This window comes from Lichenostomus cassidix, chromosome 3, assembly GCF_008360975.1.
Source record: "Lichenostomus cassidix isolate B80296 chromosome 3, HeHo_3.0, whole genome shotgun sequence".
In the NCBI taxonomy this organism is placed as follows: domain Eukaryota; kingdom Metazoa; phylum Chordata; class Aves; order Passeriformes; family Meliphagidae; genus Lichenostomus; species Lichenostomus cassidix.
The window spans coordinates 2917566-2940131 of record NC_139483.1 but is presented as its reverse complement, the minus strand read 5'-3'; the positions used below and the strand labels follow the sequence as shown (position 1 = coordinate 2940131).

General features: G+C 39.5%; 1 protein-coding gene across 6 annotated transcripts in view; it reads right to left on the bottom strand.

Annotated features, from left to right (window-relative positions):
- MACROD2 (mono-ADP ribosylhydrolase 2) overlaps positions 1–22566 on the bottom strand; it is an 824802-nt gene that overhangs the window by 684985 nt on the left and 117251 nt on the right. The window lies entirely within an intron of this gene.

Below are 22566 nucleotides of genomic sequence, written 5' to 3'. Positions count from 1 at the left end.
CAGAAGCCCGAGGCACTAAGCAGAACTACTTGGACTGGAAAAAATAGGCACATTAGTGAACCACCGATTTCAGGATCCAGTTACTCTTCCACCCCCATGAGAGCATTGCAAGAATGTCAGTCCCTTTATCTTGGACACCGTGAGAAAAGCACCTTCTGATCAAAACATCCACACCTCTCTTTGCCCCTTCTTCCCTCCCTCTCCCTGTGCTCAGAGGAGAGCCAGGTTCACGTGAGGCTCCAAGCAAATACTAACCCTCTGCATTTCCCTGACCAACTGGTTTCCAGGATTATTTTTTTCCTTTCTTTCAGAGAATATAATGGAGGGCAAAAAAAAAAAAAAGGCTTTGAGGAACACAGCACTTTTTAATCTTTCTCTTAGTTGTTAATAATTAGCATGGGAAGAAATGACCATCTGCATAATGGCAGGAGCAGTCACAGAACGCCCCTGAATCTCATTTCAGGAATTCCAGTTGCTGCACCTGGTAAGGGTAATGGAAAGTGCGGATTTCATGGACAAAAAAATCCGTAAAAGATCCTTAAATGGGCTGAGAGGCCCACGAAGGGGTGAAGAGGGTTATATTTCATTTAGGGTTGATAGAAGAGGAAGTCATCAGGTCATTAAATCGTTTAATTTGCTCTATAAGCAAATGAGTGCATAAACACCAGAGTTCTGGTAGCATTATCTCGCACTGACCTTCAGTGTCAAATATGCTCAGTTTAAAAAGAAAATGTTTTCTTTTGTCTTTAAGAGCCAGCCTTGTAAAAATAGCTCCGGAGCTGAAAGTCAAGCTGTGTTCTTTTTTGTTCATGCATCACCATAGAAATTGGTGATGGAAAACTTATTAGGAATTGTCACTGGAGTCAGCAGATACCGGCTTTCAATAATCTTTGGCAGCGCTGCGGAGTAAGAAGGGCGATGTTTTCCAGATCCGAACTCCTCTCGAAACAAGCAGATTGTGCCTCCAGGGCTGTGCGGGAAGCAAGGGCACGGCGAGGGGCTTTGCAGGGTACGGGGGATGGAAAAAGCCTCGCTATTTCCCCGGGTAGCAGATCTTTAAAGGCCCGCCTGCCCGCCCCAGCCGCTCCCGGTGCGAAGCTGCGCTGAGCTGTCTGCCTGCCAGGAGCTGCCTGCCTTCTCCCGCACCAGCCTCGCAAAACACAGCGAGCGCTAGGAACATTTCAGCTGTCCTCATCAATCCCTCCTGCTTCTCAGCCCTGCGCCGATTTCCTCCTGCACCACAGCCTGTGGTGCACATTGCAGGGAGACGAACCTCACTTTTCGGCAGGGAACTCTGCTGAAACCAGATCAGCCTTACTTCATTCAACCTCCAGACTGTCTTGATGCCAAGCCCAATTCTGCTCAATGCTCAAAATCTTCACAGATTTCTCTGTGCAGCCAGAAGAATCAAGTTCAACACAGAAACTAAATCTGTTCTACTTTCTTCAGATTAACATCTTCCATTTCCAGCATTTAATTCCTAGCTTTTAATGCATCATAACTAGCACTTCTCTGAATGAGCTTCTCCACTGCTTTACAGACTGTATCACATGGATCCAAGCTTTCCCAGTGCCATTTGCTTTGGGATCACCATCATCCAAAGAGAAAACCTGCTGCAGAATGGCAGTGGCAGAAGGAGCTCCAAAAGGGAGTTTCAGGAAGCACTACAGATGCAGCCCTGACCCTTCTCTTCTCCTGCCATGTAACACAGGAACTTGCTCAGGTCTAAGGAGAATTCATGCAGCTCCCAAAGGAGACACTCTTCTTTCCCTGGAGAAAAGGCAGCTGGAAGTCTCCATGTAATTTCTGAAGTGCTTTACATACCATGAGCATTATGCATCTCATATTTGGACTCCAGTAAATTATTATATCATCATGGAAAAACATTATAAGTATTACACTGAAAGCAAACTTAGAAGTATAATTTATAAACACTGACTCAAAACTAGCTGCCTCGGAACTCCCAGGCCATGGGGCCACCACTTGCCTCTGCTCATCCCCCTTTGTGTTAACTTTGTCTCCCACGAGTGTCATCACAGGGAAAATGGTGAGATACTTGAAATCTCACCAAGTTTATAGCTAATAAAGTTGTTTAGCATGGAGGAAATTATTTCATATTATACTCATTACAGAAATCTTGCATTAAAAAAATTTCTTGCCTTAATACTCACAGAATTTCATCATTCTTCACACAGGCTTTGCTTTAATTATCTATAATAATTAACTCTACCGTTTAAATGGTAAATGGAATAATTTCTAGTACTGTGAGAAGGGAGGAAGCTTTACGCTGATGTGATGCAACTAGGTCAATGAAACATAATAAACGTAACATGCTGGGCTAAAACTTGTCATCTTACTATTCAAATATTGAAGTCTTCTTTATAGATTGATAAGAAGAAGCACTGAAATAACATTCTGTGTTGTCCCTCACACAAGCATTAGAAACAGTTATCTGCCTGGTCTACAATATGAGCTGGAAGATGCTCTGCAGGCTGGATACACCAGGAAATTTAAAAGTATTCTATGTTTTGGACTTCTGTCCTCATAAGGGAGGAGTAGATTGCTAAATATTACTCTTGGTAATGGATGGCCTCCTTCTATTGCCCTTTTTCAATGAAATTATTTTTCTTCCAAGATATCTGCTGGGAAGGTTTCCTGGAAGGTAGCAGAAGTGGTTTGGGAGGTGATTTCTGCAGCAGTCTTTGAAGTCACTCATTTCTGAAATAGAAACCTGGAGACAAAACTTCTTTCCTAATGCAAAATTTAGAGTGGGGGAAAGGGGGAGTAGGGTGGGGATTTTTTTTAAGGTGTTTAAGTGATCCTATTACTTTTAAAGATGTTTTACCTCATTCAAAAAAAACAAGAGTATGTCTCAGAGAACCCTTGGAAACAGAGTTGCTTACCATGAAAAACAAAGTGTAGATGTCCAAAAGCACAGCGAGGTGGATTTTTGGCAGATGCACCCTGTGCGGGCAGGGCTTTCACACAGCCACACAGGCTTCCCATGGCGGTGGGGATTTACCAGGACACCATCTCAGCTGTGCTTCAGGCACACAGGAGCAGAGGCTCCACACTCCCCCCCATCCTTCAGGCTCATCCTTCCTCTGAGAGGTGCCCCATCACTGCTGGGGGAGCCACAGCCAAGCTGGGTGCCCGGCAGCACAGACTGACTGTGCTACAGCAGCTTGGACTCAGCTCACGCCAGCTGAGCAGGGAGGGACTGGCCTGAGCACTAGGGGGTCATTTGCCAAGGTGTTTTGCTGCTCCTGAAACCGATCTGTAATTTTACAGCATTTTGATTTTTATAGGAAGGCTTCTATTAAAACATAAAAATTTAACTCCAGCCTGGAGGAAGCTCAGCTGCACGTTCAGAAGAGGAATATCTCAGACACAAGCACGCCATACCAACAGTTCTTAAGTAGTTTATGAAATAATCCCTAAAATGTATACAGAAAAAAGTTTATAGCATTTCAAACCATATTGTATTTCACCCCAATTTCACAGTTGTCCTCTTCCCACACCGTAATGGCCTAAGCTTCCGATCCTGTCGAAGGGTTTTGTTTTGTTTCATAAAGTAAAACCACGGATTTCTTTGTAATAGGCCACTTAGGATCTGTACAGTGAGAGTATTTTCAAAAGATCTGACATCTCTTCATTAAAATAGGTTATGTTCCTGGTAGACTAAACGTTAACTTGAGAAGTCTAAACAGATGCTGTACAAGAAATAAATTTTTCGAGGCACATGGTGAAATAGCAGCACTGCTGAAACCAATTGATCTGGTGACATTACAGCGAGAAGATGCTGTAGCTAAGAAAAACATCAACTTCATTTCAGCCCCAAACAAGTTATAACAGCAGCAATGTTGGCTCAGGGCATTTTTAAGGAATTAATAACCAGCCAGGGTTAGTAGCCTGAGGCAAAGTCAAGGATTAAGCACTTTGAGGATAAACACATACAGCAGCTTCAAATAATATAGCTGACTTCAGTTTAATCATTTTGTTTCGCTTTCAAAAAAACTTATGATCTCCAGACAGAAAATATAATTCATATCAGCAAAAGAATATACACATACACACACCCCCAGGCAAGAGCTGAAGAGATAAATGGAAGCACTGTAAAAAGTAAACATTTTCCTCTTAGCAGCAGAAGGAGAAAGCTTCCATTGGTTACAATTAAAACAAACAACCAAGAACTCAAGAAAACAGGCAAATATTCCCAAAGGAGGCTACAAGAGAGCTGGAGAGGGACTTTTAGCAAGAGCATAGAGTGACAGCACAAGGGACAATGGCTTCAAAGTGACAGAGGGTAAAGTCAGATTTGCTGTTAAGAAGAAATTCCCTGTGAGGGTGGTGAGGACCTGGAATGGGCTGCCCAGAGAACTTATGGATACCACATCTCTAGAAATGTTCCAGACCAGGCTGGATGGGACTCTGAGCAGCCTTGTCTAGTGAAAGGTGTCCCTGCTCATGGCAGAGGGCTGGAGCTGGATGGTCTTTAAAGGTCCCTTCCAACACAAACCATTTTCTGAGTCTGTGAAAAAAATAACAAAACTATGTTAACAACTGCATGGAAGAGGAAAGGTAACTTAGGTGATCCCAAAGCTCAACATTTCCCCCTAAGAATAGTGGACCAACCTTCTACCATAGCCTTCACCACCCAGAACTCACAAAACTGAGCAAATATATCAATGTGTTTATGCTTTCTTCTTCTGCACAGCAAGCAAATAAAGAATCATCTTTGCTATTTATTTTGCTTGAAAGGACTACATACTTCTTTTCATTAAAATAAATCAACCCAATAAACTTCAGGCTAATCTGGAAAACGTGTAGTCAGAACAGGATTCAGATTTCACTAATAGGTAAATCAAAAGCATCTTGAAGGCACTGCCATGAGCCTTAAGTTTACAATACAAGTTCCAATAAAGAAGTTAAACAAAACTGACACCTGAATTTTTAATAAAAGTATTTCCTTGCATCACTCAAAGTCAAGATTGAATAGCCATAAGACAATTTGCTGCAGCATCTTTTTATTTGAGAAGGTCTAACCAGTTGCTACTCTAACACAGAGAGCTTGCAGTCGGAAGGTTTACATTTATCTTTGCAGATCAAGAGGAGAAAGAAGCCTCTTCTACCTGGGTTACTTTTTAACACTTACATCTAAACACAGGATATGGCATTTGCTCTCTTGTAGAAAGTAACTTTTTTTTCTCTTTTTTTTTTTTTAAGCAGGGAAAGGTCACTCTCTTACATCACTGAAGACGTTTAAAGGACATTGCAAAATACTGATCCAACATAAAATTACTTTAGGACTCTTCTTTCAGTATTAAATATAGTACAGAAAATTTACAGTTGGTGACCACAAAGATCCCAAGTTGAATCTTTCAGACAACAATTTTCATTTATTACACAGACAAAAATCACCAGAGTCAGTTAAATATTAACATACAATGGAAAAGTTAGTCATCTTTGTAATCTCTAAATTATATTGATATGCTGGTAGAAATACATTTATTATTACGATTTACTTCTAAAAATGTCTAGAAAGGTAAGGATTTTTAAACAGGTTTTCAGTACTCAAAATGTAGTATGAGCTCCGTGAAGTCAGAGGATACTGTCATGGACTGAATTAAGACCTCACTGTAAGCTTTGGTTTGATCATTCTTTGTTCAGAAACACGACAGTTCTGTCCCTAGAGATTCGTTTGATTGGAGTTGTTTCTAGTTTCTAGTCAAAACGTTTCTCATGCGACCAGCACTTCCTGACTCGCCCCAAAAAGCCTGTCACTGCCTAGAACAGCATCATCCACCTCCCTGAGCACGAGCTCTGCAACAAGGGACTCCAGAGCTTTCGTCCAAGTTCTTACAACATCCTGCTGTAGCTCCGGGGGAATAACATCCCTGAAGAGTGAGACAGTATTCCTGCATGAATATCTCACAGGGATGGTGGAAAGGTTAACATTTGGGAAGCACAGCACTTCCATCTTGGGGAAGGAAAACATGCACGAGGGACAGAAAGGCAAAACTTCTTGTAAGTTGTTGAAGACAGAATGGAAAGCAAAAGAAAAAAAAAAAGGGACATAAAACTTTCAGGGGCCTTACATTCTAATATGGGGAAAAATCAGACACTGGAGTATTTTACTGGAAGTTCCTTTCACAATTGCTGGTGATGAAGTATGAATGAATGAATGAATGCCATTCCGAGTGCCGAGACATGTTTTCATTGCCTCTTATAGACAGCATATTTTGGAATATCCAGCTATGTTCTTCCAATGCTTTTCTATCTATAAATTTTACACTTAGCACAGGGTTATCCATTTGGTGAATTGCAAAAGCACATAATAAAATGCATTTTATCATGTATATGTGACAGCTTCACTTGCCGTTAAAGTATCTTCCAAATACTATCATGCTCTTGAAGAGCTCTAAAATAAACATCAAATCCCAACCACAAGTCAGAAACTCTTTCCTCCTGAGCAATTGAGTGTTGCCACACCTTTACCCCAATCTCAAAGTACAAATAATTCAGTTCAAGTCCAGCATTAGCAGGGAATGATCTCATAAATTATAAGTGTCAAGTGCATCTTCTTTTTCCTTCTGAGGAACAAACGGTCATCTAATTTTTCACTCCTTAGACAAAACGGTTTCTATGCCATCAATCCACAAAGTTGATAGTATTATGATAAAACCCATGCCAACAAACTTGTAATAGATTCAGGCTTCTACATTAAGTTTTATTTCTGCCTTTACTCCTAACTCAAAAATACTAGTCAGTCTCCATGTTTCAAAGAATGATTTTTCTGACAGCTCATGCCAACAGTTCAGATGGTTTAGCTGCCTAAAAGAAAAAAAATAAAACCAAAAAAAACCCCACAAAGCAAACAAAAAGCCCAACATCTTCTCTTTGGAGGTCACCTAGTGTCTTCCCAGACACTTGAGTGTTGGCCTCCAGGGGAAACAGCTTGGCTAAAACCAGTCTTATTACTATCCAGACCAAGTGCAATACTTTGCAAGTACTTATTTTTATATCTTGTCAACATTTGCACAGTCTTTGTGTCTGGAAATTCCAGAGCACCATGCACGAGCTGTCAGCTACCTTTATGCAATGCTGCATCCTTCTCAGAACTCATAAAATACTGATTTCTAGTTAGACAGTGTAGCTGTCACATCAAAATACATTCAATCATTTAAATTGTAACACATCCCTCACACCAAAATCTCTTTCCAAAGCGTATCGGGCACTGAATTTGTGACATTAAACAGACAGAACGGCTGTCTGCTCAAAGCAGCATCCATAATTAAGCAAGCAGAACATATGAAGTGTGATACAATAACAGGAAGGTGGGATTTCAGTCACCTCAGGTAAGGTCTCCACAGGTGAATGCAACCAGCTCACATTTAACTGTCAAAGTCTCCTAAGACAATGGAAAGGAATAAACGGCTTAAGACAGCAATTACTCTAACTTATCTTCAATTCCTAATTTGATCAAGCTGAATCTCTTTCTGTGATTTATTTCTCTCCATTGGTTGTAACCTGAGAGACATGTAGCTCACATTTAGGTGTTTAAAGGTTAGGCATATAAGAGGAAGTAAGGTGGATCTTACCTTACCAACATGTTTCATCCTAAAGCATGAGATTGAGAATAGAGGTTTCCTCCACAGCAAGCTCAAGGGATTTAAGGACTGTGGAAAGGCAGTTTCATGAAAACACAGAGTGCATATTGCTAGCAAAAAAACAGGGTCTTGCTATAAACACATGCATAGAGATGGTCTGGGCTTAAAAAACGAGTGTGTGGAGCAGCAGCATCTGCAGCAGGGACACAATCTGATCTGACAAGTGATGGCTGTCACAGATAGAGCAGGCAGCAAAATCCTCTGGACTGCTGTTCAGTGGATCCTATCACTCAAACACACGGATATTTGCAGGCATGTGTTAAGGACCTGATGCAGGACTCCTGAGCCCTGATGCTCATGCCTTCAGGAACAAACTAAACATTATGCTTCTGGTCAGCTTAGCTGGAGTCCAACCACTCTTTCTCCCCGCAACAAAGAAGCCAAAAGAGCAGATGCAGAACATGGAATGTCAAAGCATTTACCTCCTTGCTCTGACAAGAAATGTCACACAGCACACAGAATATAACTGGACTACTAAGAAACACTGGGGTGAGTGTTTATCCGTCCTCTTCACGATGTCCTGGCACCTGCTATCTTAGATTTCCATTAACAGGAAATTCCAGTGAGACACCAGGCAAAACTTACCATCATTTTGGCAAGAAGGTGGCCCAGAAAGGTTGTAGAATCTCCATCCTGAGAGCCATTGGAAGCTGGGCTGGACTCTACTCCAAGCAAACTGATCTAGCTGAGCACAGGGTTGGACTGGAAGAGTCCAGAAATCCATTTCAACCCTTTCTATTCTGTGCCTGTCCTGTCAGCAAACAGCATCCTGTATTGTAAAACCATCATCTACAGCCATGCACAGGAATACAGTCCCAGTAATACATCATCCTGGTTTTGACAATTTTCACTCAGAGAGGGAAAAACTCCCTTTACTCTCAAATAAACATGTTAGAAAAACTTGCAGAACTACCACACGTTTGGCCAAACTACCATTTTGATTACATTTTTGAAGGTGTGAACATCTTTTATTATTCAGTTTATAAACCTGAATTTAGCACCTCTCCTCCTCCCCACCATCACACCACCTCCAGAAAAAGGAGTCATCACTACACATGGATCAACCACAAACAAAATAATTTAGAGGAACACTGAAAATTCATCTTTTATCATCTGTGCCACCTAGCAACACACAGTACTGGATCCAACACATTTGCAAATCTGACACAGAGGAGCGCATGAGCATCAGAATAGGAGAAGGGATAAAATCTCCCATTTCAAAGCTTCCACAGGCACAAGAGCTTTCTATTAATTCTGAAATATTGTCACACTTACAACAAAACTCAAACATTATTTGTAAATTGCCTACTAGAGGTTTTGGCAAATACAGCGTTTGGGGTTTTTTTGTGTGTGTGACTGATAATTTCATCTTCCATAAATCAGAACCAGGCCAGGCATTTCCAAAATATGATAAACTTTGCTGAACTTCACAATTAAATACAGGGCAACTACACTTTGCCTGATCTGCTGTGTGCAGCAACAGAAAGGACAGTCTTTTCATTTTAAATTATTACAGACTTCAAGGTTTTAAGACCAGTTCCCTTAAATAACATGATAATTCCATCTGGGATAGCGAGTAAAGTATTAATACAAAAATGAACTTAATCATATGTACACATAATTACTTGCATGCTAATCATTTATTAAAGTGTATCAGTTAGGTACTTCAATTCCTGTACTAGTCACATGTTCCTGAGCCAGGAACACAAACACTACCCGACTGCATGCAATAGCTCACAAAATTGCAGAACATCTGAGCATGGGCTGGAGGCCTCCTGGCTTCAGTGTGCTAGCATTGGAATAATCTTTCTTCAGTTTTTAAATGTATTTAATATTTAAGTAGCGTTATCTATACAAACAATGCATTTGCCTTTCAGTTCAATAAACAGCATGATGTATGTAATTTCAATTCTTTTTAAAAATTGCAAGGTTAGTCAACTACAGTACTTTGAGAACTAGAAGAAATTAAGTATTAAACATCTCTAATTTCAGTCAATAGTCTGCAACTACTGTAGCTTTCCACTTTTTAGGCATTCCTATTCATAATTCACCACTGGATACAACAAAACAATACTTCATTTATAAGCTGGGAAGTAGGTTCTGTGATTTGCATGTACAAAAAAATTAATTTAGGCTAAATTCTGGGAATCTTTCAAAGACATTCCTCTCCTGTTGTTTTTCAGGAAATGGTCAAAGCGCATTTAAAAATTTGTTTGGACAGGTACATACATATTCATTCTGACATTTTCATCTTGATTTTCAACCAGCTATTTCCCAACTGAGGTATTTTTCATGTATCTCTCTCATTATCTTATCTTAGCCATTCTGGACAAAGGGAAGTTAATTATTCATCTTCAGATCACTTTCTAAGATTTTAAAATGTAACATCTTTCCTGCAGATTCTCTATTTTTTTCTAAAAGCAGAATTTAAAACCAGCAGCCTGCTTTAATCTTTGCATGTGGAGGGGACTCCAGGAAAGTGATGAAAAGGTTTGCCACTCAAAAGGAAGAGGCAACACAGAGACCAGAACGGAAATGAGCACAGGAGACCAAGTCAAAAAAAAAAAAAAAAACTGAAAAGAAAATCAGAGATTAAGATGAATGAGGCAAAACAGAAGTTCAGAAGCAAACATCAAGATTGACAGCTGTCAGGAACTGAGTCACCAATTCAATCAACTAAGCAGCTCATGATGGGCAGAAATAAGCTCCTCCAGAACACTTCATCAGCCTCCCTTGAATCCCACCAAGCACAGCTCAGAGCTCACTGTTACACGAAACCTCATCTTTGCTTTGTTTCTTCTTAACATTCTGTGCTGCAAAGCAATAATCAGCAGTGACTGGTGATCCACTATAATTCAAAAATCCATGAAAACCTGACAAATCATGGCCTCAATTCACCAAATGTCACACGGTAGCAATTACTGCCCTGAACTAGTACTCAAATTACATACACAGCACCTTGACACCAAAATCAGAAGGAATCCTTGTTTCTGCTTAAACAGGGGAAGAAAGTCAGCCAGATGTCTGTACAGAAGTGCACTCTGCTCCAAGAGCTCCTGTTACAGTTTCAAAGATAAAGCGGAAAATGGGTGCAGGACATGCATTTTGCAGGGGTAAAGCTGAAAATGGGCGCAGGACATGCATTTTGCAGGGGTAAAGCTGAAAATGGGTGCAGGACATGCATTTTGCATGGGGTAAAGCTGAAAATGGGTGCAGGACATGCATTTTGCATGGGCAGAAAGACTTAGGGGTCAACCATGAGCAGGGGGGCTTCAAGAATCCCACAGAAAGCCCCTCCAAACACAGCTCTAGAAGAGGGAAATACTATTCTGTTTTTAAAAGCTTCTTAAAAGCAGAACTAAATTTGTTAAGACTGTAATAGGAGATGTGCACAGATCAGTCAAAAAATCAGTTCACTTCTATTAAAACCAAGGAAACTTGGCCAACTAATTATTGGTACTTTGGGATTTGCAAATAATTTCACTGCAAGTCAGGAAGGTTTGTGGACCAGGTGCCTCCTGATCAGGTTTTGCTTCACATATAGAGCCTCATGATCTCTAGTCCTGCACACTGCTAAATGTCCTTAGTCACCAGAAAAAGGGAACCTAAGAACCAGAAACATCCTTTCACTTTAGCTTTTCTATTGCCACGTAATCTACTTACTCAATATTTATTTTAGCACAGGAGAGAAAAACATCTGACCTTTGTTTAGAGAGCTGATTCTTAGATTTCAATTATCAACAGATCTGTGCTGGTTAAAGAACTCTGAGAGGATTTTAATACAGTGAAGCAATAACGAAGTCATAAACCAGAAAACCCAGCACTCTGCATTAGTTCATTTCAAAGTAAACAGAGAAATTAAATGATTTCTCTATAATGTCTCAGAGACTGCAGAAACAACGATAAAAGGGTAACTACTACCCTACTGATGTAAATGTTTTTATGGGATCCAATTAAGACACTGCAGTGTTCCTTTGCTTTTTAAGTTCTGTTCAATACTTTATCCGTGTCTCATATCCTTCACCCTCTCACTTCTAAGGAAAAATTCATATTAGCTTGCTTTTAGCTCTTGACACAAGAAACATTTTCAGCTCAATGCAAAAAGTGAAGAGCTGAAGCTTTTTGGGGGAGGGCTCAGTTAGCAGTTAGCATTTTCTATTCACATCTAGCCTTCAGACCATCTTCCTCTGTGAAGAGACAGGGGGAGACACAGCATGGCACAGCAGATCTAGGGGCTGTGGGTCACTTTCTCAGGATTCTGAGAGCTGGGATGCTACAGAGCTTTTGGCTGGTTAGCCACAGCCAGTGGCTGCTGCTCTGTATAGGGAGCATCTGACTTGTTTGCAACAAGGGGAAAACTCCAGCTTTCAGTTCTTCATAGAACAACCAAGTTATGACATTATTCCCATCATTTTTATTATTCACTGTCCAAGTCAATTCTCACCATAACCACTTGTTATCCTATTTTTTTATTAACCAGATGCCTTTTTTCCCCTGGATACACAAAACTCTTTCCACAAAGGAAAGTAATTCCCTTTGTTTCCTTAACTCTGTTTGCTACACTGGCTTTTCCTGAACTCTTCAAACTAAGTCTTATCTTCAAAGTACACGATTTTACTTATCCATCATTTCAGCCTGATGCCCTAAAACAACATCTATATTGATAAATATCCATAAAATGCAAATGGCCAACCGATTCATCAACTGACTGCACCACTTTGTTCATGATTCTTTAACCAGTTTTCAATACACTGCAGAGTGTCAAACAGTACTTAACTGTAATTTATTTTTCAGGATGCTTACTTTGTGTGATGCATACAAAAGGCTCAGATTCACTTAGACTACCCTGTGTTCTTTGGGCAAAACTTGAAATAATCTCAAAAAGTATTTTTTTCCAGCAATGCCTAATTATTTCAAATTCATCACACTTACTGCTCACAGCTCCATTATTCTCTGACTTCTTTGTTTGCCCTTTCCAAAAGCTGTTATATTTATTTGGATACTAAGGACAGTTTTAACTCGATTAAAAAAATTAAGGCTGTTTTCTTCACTGTTCACCAAACCCGAAATACTAATCCACATCATTCCCTTTGCTTTCCTCCAACAGGATTAGCCTAGGATACAATTCTGAAGGTAACTGCAGTAATTGCATGAAATGAACTAATTTCTTACCAAGCTGATGATATTTTGTCACCCAAGCATATCACTAACTACACAGAATAATTCTTCCACCCAGCAAAGCCTTCTATAGGTGTATTGACAGGCTCTTCATCACTTTCTAATTGCCTTTGCTTCCTTCTCGCTGAAGGCTGATCAAATCCAGTTCCAATCTCAGCTCCACACCAAATCTTTCCGTAGTACTGGCTAAAGTGTCTTTACTTCTTCAGGTGGGGAATGAGTTTAAAACACCCCACGTTCAGTCATTACCAAACAATTAGTGCCTGCATCCTTGCCTGTGCCAGCCTCTCACTCCATTCCTGGCACTACTTTTATTTGTGTTCTGCTTCAAAAATCCTTCTCTTTTCTCCTTGGTTTTTTTTCCCCCCCCTTTGCATTAATTTGTTTTGCTTCTAAAATGAAATGTAACAGCTGGTTAGTAGTTCATAGCTCATTTATAGTTTATTCACCTTTTGTTGCTCTACATTTTAGTTCTCCTTATTTAAATGAGCATTATGTGCTGGGATTTTAGCATTAAATAAATGCTTTTCTGCTCAGTTTCACCTCTTACGAGCTCCAAACCCATGAAATACATTATAAACAAAGCCCTACAACAGAACATATAAAGCAGCACTTAGAAATCCAGTTTGCCAGTGATGGATTAGGGATTTACATTCCCAAACTACCAAATACAGTGGTCTCCTTGACCACCCAGTTCCAATGATTTATAGGCAGTGACAGATTAAGCAGTCTTCCTGGTTACATATCATTAGTGGAAATCAAAGCCATGTCAGATATTGATGGTAATACCTTTCAAAGGTACATTACTGGCCAAGCTTTATGAGCAGCTTTCACATTAATTATTCAGCAAACAACAATGCTTAAAATATATGCATTTATATACTCTTGAATCCTTGGACTATATTCATCACTGATGATTTTGAAGGAATGGAAAATGTACTCAAACTTGAAGCTAACCTGTACGTGGAAGCAGCAAGTTCTGGCTTCTCAATTTATAGATTTACTATTGTAAGTGCATTACATTAAAGTGGAATAAGACATCTCAACTGCAAAAGCAAAAACTCCTACACATCTAAATTCTAGCATTAAATAAACACAACTCTTTTTCTTTGTGTGTTGCAAACCTATTTAAATCACTGACCAAAATAAAAAATTAAACATTTAAACTTCCATTTAAAGACATGCAGTTGTTCTGGGTTATGTTATTGTACGTTATCAATACACTATTGATTAAAACTAATTATTATAGGCACAGAACAATCCAGTGTTCATGCTTATTTTAAAATTGAGAAGTGATGAAAGCAATTTTCATAGCCCATTTTAAACTTTCACTCAAAACATGTAGGTTAATGGAAGTTAATATAAACAGCAAGGAACAGAAGGACTAAAATCTGATGAGGAACAATCAGAATAATTTGGTCTGCCAGCTGAAAGGATACACATGTACAACTAAATTGAACTTTGTTTATGCCTTTTGATTTTCAAGCCTTCTCTAAGATGATTACCCTATCTCCAGTTTTATCGAGGAAAAAATGCCTCCTTCTTTCTGAATCTGCTTCTAAACCAACTTTTTAAATATTGTTCTTACAATATTAGGTATGTCACACTATTTAGTTTCTGCTCTAAACATCTGCAAAGAAAATGTACCTCCCGCAACTCCTCGCTTGCTCCTGACTTTCTCTACATCTGCTTCTATTATTTCTGTGGTCTCTGATTTGTTCTTGCCATTTTTTGATGTAAACAAGATTAGGGGAAGCCCCTTTTTGTTTCTCCTCACGTGTACCATTGAGAAATGGGATCATAATTACTGTGCCAAACCATTTATGCAGCTGCAAGTAGTACTCCTGGGAACTTCAAAAGAGTTCTTGACCAAAAAGAAATCTCAGATGCTTTATAAAAATAAGAATGTTCACTACGAATGGAATGAAAGTGAAACATTACCTAAGTAGGGGTGCACAGTAAATGATGAGATTAAATACAGGAAAATAGCAAAGCCTCCACGAGCAGCCTGCATTATGCTTGTGTTTATATTAAAAAAAGCTGTGGTACTTTCTACCCTTAAGCACTCATTTCATTTTTGTACACAAATTCCATCCACTCTGCCAGACACCATTTATAATGGCAGACAATCAGAACAGACACGACACTCAAGGGTTTTCATAAACTTCACATTAAAAAAGCAGCATGTCAGTAGGTTTGGCTACTACAGGTTACCCACATTGTTTAATTCCCATTTGTCTTAATCTGGTTAATGGCTTAAAAGTTGGTGTACACAGTTGCCCACTTAACCACAGCACACATGCAATGGTCTGGTTTTAGGAAATCACCTCCAAAAATCTGCTTTTGTGCCACTTTCGAAGTCCAGGGAACGTACTTCACATTGCAAAGTTTTCATTTCAAGCTTCCCAAATGAATTTTTTGAGACACAAAAATGGTGAAAACTTTAGTTGAACAGGTTTATTTTGATGCAGTGATGAGGACAGCAGTGGTTTATTATACGCCGTGTTGAAAAAGACAAAACCCACAGTACTTTAGCACAGAGATAGCACAGAGATATCAGAAGTTACTTAATTATCATACATGAAAATGGTTCCTCAGAAGTAGACTGCAATTCACTGCAAGTTGTGCTTGGGCACATTTTGCAGAGTAAGATTAGTATAAAACAAATTATCCTGAAAAATAATTATATTATTCAGTAATTTTTTACAGTTCCCTCTCTGAATCTTCATGTTGAACCTCCACTTATCCACGTTTTTTATTAAGAAAATGGATACCTAATCTAATAATACCCCAGACATGAACGGCTTCATGAATTGTAAAAGTTAAAACTGGAAGAATTATATCGCTCATAAATCAGAGCTCCTCTATTAACATCAGGAAAGGATTGTGGAAATTTCCATCCCTATCAACCACTGCCCTGAAAGAAACCAGACCTTTGACGTGACTAGCACAGGCTGCCCTCAAGACCATCAGGAAGAAGAATTAGTTTCAGATAGGGAAAGATGTGGATCAGCAACAGAGCCTTGAGTTTCACCAGGAATGAAAGCTCGGACAAAGGGACTAGCAGAGGGGCAACACTACGGAGCACAAGGAAAATTCCTGGAGCTATCCCAAAAGTGCTGCAAAGCAAAGGACCCTGAGTGTTCAGAGCAGGCAAAGCAGGCTCTGCTATAAGCCATTCCAAAGGATCTCTGGAGCTGCACAAAGGCAGCCCCTTCCCATGGGGGTTTTGCAAAGGGACTCATCGCCATCTCTCATGTGTTGGCTGAAGCCAGTGAAGGATATCAGTGCTTAATGGACACAGAGAAATCTGTCAGAACACGTGGCTACAACATTTGTTAAACATACAAATTGATACCTAGCAAAACTGACTATTAATTTGGCAAATTTCCTTATTTTAGTGGGGTTTTTTGAAAGGATATGGGGTGTAAATTTGCAGCCACAGATTCTAAAACATTTTTTACTCTTTCAGCATTTGTTTTATCAGGTTTACAATTAGTTTATTATATCCCCAGAAGTCTGCATCTAGTAGAGAATCACTGTCCCATCAGTTAAGGAGATGAAAACCCCTTTAATACAATTCCTGACTACAACATGGAAACTGAGGCTAACTGAGGTTTGTCTGCTGCAGCATTACAGAAGAATAATTCAATTTGAGATGCAGTTCCTAACAATTCCAACAGGCCAGGGAAGCACCCATAAGGCTCTAGAAACCAAAGGATCTTAGGTTACATTGTCAATGTCTAGATCAACACACGTACAGAACGACATAACGCTTACATTTTCCCACATCACAAAGCACATTTTGAGAGCTGGCTAGCTCAAAGTTTGGGGTGGGTTTTTCTTTTCATCTTTCTTAATTATGTGATTCTGTCAATCACATAAAACTCCCTCAAAATAATGACCATAAAAAATAGTGTCATTACTAATCACTGAATGATCACAGGCAGATCGAACCCCAGCAACAGCATCTGACAGCTCCCAGGGGATACAAGAGCTGTCAGTCCAGAACTTGCCACATTAAAAAGTCCCTTAGCTGAGCTGTTCTACCGATAAAGAACTGAAAGGTGCACAGAGCTGCAAGGAAACAAGTGGAAAAGTTTGTTGCAGAAAGTTTGCAGCAGCTGCTGTTTCACCTTGCCTGAAAACAGCTCTCCCTGTCCTGACATGGCACCTGTGCAAGGACCAGCAGCGCCTCGCTCATTTAGCACCCAATGCTCTATCCATGATTTGCTGCCAGTGGGAATTGTTGGAGCTCTGCCCCTGTTCTCGTGCAGTCAGACCCCCTTGCTCACTTGGGTTGTAAGCCACAGGCCCAGCTCTGTCACACACAAAACTCCTCAGTTTTCCCAAGGCCAAGACAAACTCAGTTACTCTTTAAGAGAAATATTCTTCAAAAAGATCAATTAACTTCCTAAACTCAGCTGATGTATGAAAGTCTCCAAAACACTTTGGAGATAATAATTCCAGTGGATTGAAGAGGAAATGCTATGCAGTTCTGCCAGTCATAAGCAAAGGCTGTAACACTGCACCAGGTAACCAAGTTCTTCCCAGGACTGACAATATTCTTCCATCCAGCAGCATCAGCCCACTCCGTTGAGGAGAGGCTCTGACTCCACTCTTCACCTAAATGAGTTTTACATCAACATTTCCTGCATTTCTGCTTTCAACTATCCAATGAGGAATTGATAATGCATTTTGATGGGGGACAGTATAGACATATTATAAAAAATACTGATTTCGCTTCCATACTTCATGATAAAGTTTTTCATCTTTTTATTCAGTTTGGAAACTTAAGACAAGCCAGTAGTTAGATTTCTATTTCAAGAATAAACTCGTGGTTCACACAGATGTTATTTCAAAATCAGGGGTTTGCTGAAGATTCTGGGATATAGTGCACGTGAAAGTGCTTTGCTCGGGTTTGGGGGCTTTTTGGTTTGTTTGGGTTTTTTTTAACTAACATAGCAATGATGTCAAGTCACCCACAGCTTCTCATTTTTGTGCATTCTCTGAAAAAAAGTGCAATAGTGCAGGTGTGCAAGTAATAAGATCTTACAAAGGAAAAATATTATTGCTCGTAAATTAAAATGATCAAACAGCTACTTAGTCTTGTTGAATTCTGATACAAATGGGCTACGTGAGACCAAACCACCGAGGCCTATTCCATGAGGAACCCATGCAAGTCATCAAGTTTAAGTGAGCCGTATTTCCTTTTTTAATTTAAAAAGTTTCTTTATCTAGAGGAAGACTCTAGATTTTTTAAAAATATCTGACAATCATGTGTACGAAGAAGGGCTTTCATTAATAACTACCAGGAAACAGGCACACAAACCAGAGATCTCTTGGCTTCACCTCACCGCCGCGAAGGAAAGAGCACATCTTTCATCGAGAACCGCAATATATTCCTCCAGCTTACTGTTTCACATCCTCTCTGAGCCTTTTAAGCAGCGGACTGAATCCTGGACAAAGGAATCGGCTGCCCAGAACGAAAGGCGCAGGGAAGCACAGCTATTTATCCACTCTTGGCGATGCTCTCCTGACGGGGTGAAGCGGAGCAGCGCCGGTGCCACCGCCGCTCCACATTGAACGGCGGCGCGCAGCGGAAAGGACCTTTCCATCACACATCTCCCAGGACCCTCCTATTAGCAAGCCTTAAGAAGGCCTTTGTCATCTCCAATATGCTCAGCTGCTCACCGCACGGCGAAGCGGTGTAAGAACCATTTAAAGATGTGTCTGACATCATTAATCTATTTGCCCTCTGACCCGCCGAGCTGAACTGTAACTATGGCGACTAAAGCTTGACCTTACAACGCTGAGAAACTTTAAAGCTCCCTAGTATTTTGGGTCACATTGTTAGGGTGAACAAAGGAATAAAGAAGAAATGTGACAGTTTCCTGGGAATTAAGGTCAGCAGGTCAATTGCCCTAAAGCTTTATTGTTATATGATAAGCAAGACTAGCCAAAATAATTTTTCAGCTATTAGAATAAGAAAAAAACCAACAAAATCTAGAGCTTTTGTTGTCTGAAGTAGAAAATTGGTCTCTGTAACAGCAATATATAGCCCATCATTGAGCAAAATTACTGAACAGCCTTCCCTGTACCATTTACAGCACAAACACTGGAAAAAAATGGGCAGTAGGTATCAATTTCACATTCTCATATCGCGTTTATTGTTAATTTAAGCTTTTGGGGGCGTGTGAAACATATTTATTAATGTGTTTCTGGGAGTGCATTTGCTAAAATTGTCAGTGTTTTCCATCCTCCCTTTTCAAATGATTCATGAAAGTAGGTGGGAATAAGCAGCCTGAATACACTGATTTGGAACATCTGTGTAAAAGCAGCATATGTCTTAGGCTGGGAATAAATACAATATAGGGGCTTGTCCTAACTAAATGCTATGACAAATACCAATCCAAATATTTACAGTCTATAAAATTAGGCTTATTAACACTGTTTATACAATTGTGTAGTGTGAAGCAGTGTTCACTTTAATGATGTGTTAGCAAAATTCATAGATGTCTCCTCCATTTTATTATAGTTTCTAATTTATTCAATAAAATTAATTCTACATCAGAATTAACTAATTATGAGCATATTATTTTAAGCCTAAAATCTTTTCAAATTTTAGATATTCCAAACCATACCATGTAGGACCACAAATGTACCCTGTAACAGCAACTAAAAAGCATATAGATAAAATTATCTAAGTTACATATTGATTTATTATGTTGCGTTTTTTTAATTTCTCACATCATTACTGAAGAAAAACTATCGTAATGCAAAAATGCAGCACAGAATGTGCCTAACATGCCGGTTTAGCTGAGCATATCAACCACAAAAATACAAAGTGTGTGAAGAAAAAAGCATGAAAAGGAAAGTTTGTGAAGCAGTGTCTTTTTCACAACAGGAAAATTAAATATATCTCAACCTAGTGTTTTGGGGTTCTCCACAATTAGTATGTTTTATTTAATTATTTAATAATTACCTAAGTGGATGCCACAACAGTGTGGCTTGTTCATTAATAAAAATCAATATAGTACAGAAGTACAGTGCAGGGCAGAAGTACCAGCTCAAGCTTCTTGTGACTATTAAACAACACAAAAGAAAAATTCCAGGCACCCTGCAAGATAGTATTTTCTGCTTTTTTTTTTTTTCTTAGCACTCTAGATGTGCCTGAGAAATAGAATTCTACAAAACTGGGTTGAAAAGGTCTGTAGATTGCCAGTCTGCAAAAGAAGCGTGGCTAAAATGATGGCCAAGTAGGAATGCTATCAATAAAAAAATCAATTTTTCTTTAATTCTTGTTGATTCTGAATTTGCACTGTTGGTCAAGCATAATCTGAACCAATCACTGCTGCACCTGTATCCATCCTGGGGCAAAAAAAGACTCTAGAAAGGTACTAGAGAAGCTCTAAAGAAGGAATTCAAAACCTAGAAAATTTGTTCCAGTGTGGGCAAATGGAGGAACGCAATTAATATGTGTCCAACAGCAAGGTAGGAGTGATTTACCTGCAGCCATCAAACCCCAGAATATGTGACAAACCTCATCATGTCATTTCGATTACTCATCTTGCTGATAATGTCCAAAGCCGCTGACACCAGACAGATCACAAACTGGAACAGTTTTGAACAGCAAGTGCAGTTGGAGGACAAGCATGCAACAGCTCATATTTAAGATACCCAGCAGACTCTTCACTTCACCTTGGAAGACAGGATGCCTTTTGAAGCTGTGCCTGTGACAGCTGTGATACCAAAAAATAGTGTTGAGAGGTTTTTTGGGCCCCATTATACATAACATCATACTAAGTGTCATGAGGGCACACCAGGCTATTTTCATTTTCTCTCAACCTGACACAAAACATTTAAAAGTCAAAAAGCCTTCACTCTTAATAATCTATCCTCTTGAAATCATTGTATTTCAGCATTGTTTTAAAAACAATGACAAACCAACAAATTGCCAACTGACTGTGCTGAAGCTTGGCACAGAAGGGGGGCATTCCCAGGTGCCACACTCCCATTACCCATGCATGAACGCATAATTACTCTGGAATTCAAAAGAGACCCTGGAAAACTCCTAAAACCTCAACAGTTATTACTTTCTAGACAACAGAATCACATCTGAAGTCATACATTGAAGTACTACTGAGCTGGCACAGAAATGGATTAAAGCCAGGAAATTCTAAGTTTAAGCTGACTCGCCATCCTTAGCACACTCCATTGTCCTTTATCCCTAAAATTTAATTAACCCTCAGTCCTGACCAGTTGTAATAAGTAGTACAGAAAACTGATTATCGGAATTGCTTTCCTCCGACAGTCTATTGTGCTACACTTCCTCTCTGCAAAATACAAAAGACTCTATGTACATTTTTCTTTCTCTGTGAAAAGAAGGCTGGAAAAAAAAATCCAGTCTGAACTTTTATTTAGTTGCCAATTGTGCTGTGGAATGAAACTAAGCATTTTCTTTTAAAAGCTGATTCAAATTCAGTACTTAATCATGCCATAACAGAGCAAGAGCAGCAACAAATTATGTTACAATTACATTAGAAATTCTTCAGCAAGATTTTGTTTTCAGTCACTTCTAATCTTTCAATAGCTGCTGTTTCTACGACTGATATTTCCCTAACAGCAGTTGTGCCTGCAACTAGCTGCTCTGATCAGAAACATTTGTAATGTAAGAAAAATATGTATGTGCACATGTGTGCAGAGCACAGACAGGGAGAAAAGCAGTCACATTTGATTATACTAAAAAGTTTTAGCAGACATAAAGTATTTCCTTTATTCTTCTACATGTTTTTCTTTCCTTATTCTAGGAGATTATTTACTCCTGTACTAACCAATTTGTTTTCTCTGCTGCAGATCACTGCAATATACTATTACAAAGTAATGGTTTTAAAATTTTAAAATGCTATGAACTCCACTTCAAATAACAGACCCAAAACACAGGCCTCAAGTGCCTACATTAAAGCAGACTCACCACTAACTAGATGGATGACTAAGCCATGCAGAAGGAGGTAAAAGAGCTGGCAGGCCACAGGACACACAAATGGAGAGCACAGTTTTTAAAAGTCCTCTTTTGTCTGCAGTGCTCTCCCTCTTACCCAGAAAAAGTCAGATGATTTAAAGATATCAAATAACATCTGTTTTCTAAACAACACACTAATGCCTGCAAAATTTATAACACCCACTTTTGAAACAATACAGAAGACAGCTCAGTCTGCAAATCCAAAAACTTTAAAGGAACCTTAATTAGCAATTTCAAAAAGATGCCTATAATCCAGGCAGCATATCACTGCCATAAGATGAAATAAAAAATACATATGCAAAGCTATCTACGGTATTATAAGGATATCCAACAGAATCGGAAAGTCTTTGGTTTAAAACTATTCAACTTGCAGAGTTTCAAAGAGGAAAGGTACAACCCTTCACGGGCCAGCAACAGGTCAGTGCCTGTTACAGTGATGCCTCATCATTCCTCTGGAAAATGACTCCTGCTTTGGCTGCCACAGCTGTCTCCATTCCCATCTACCTCTGCTTTTTGCCACAAACACAACACAGCAACGTGTTTGCTCCCTAAAATGAAAATGCTAAACCTATACCATATCCTCCTGGCTCTCTGGCCCAGCATATGTGGATGTTTTCCTAGAACACATCCATATTATTCTACAGATTCTTGTTCTACAGCTCAGGGTGCCACAGCAAAGGACAAACTGCCCATTCC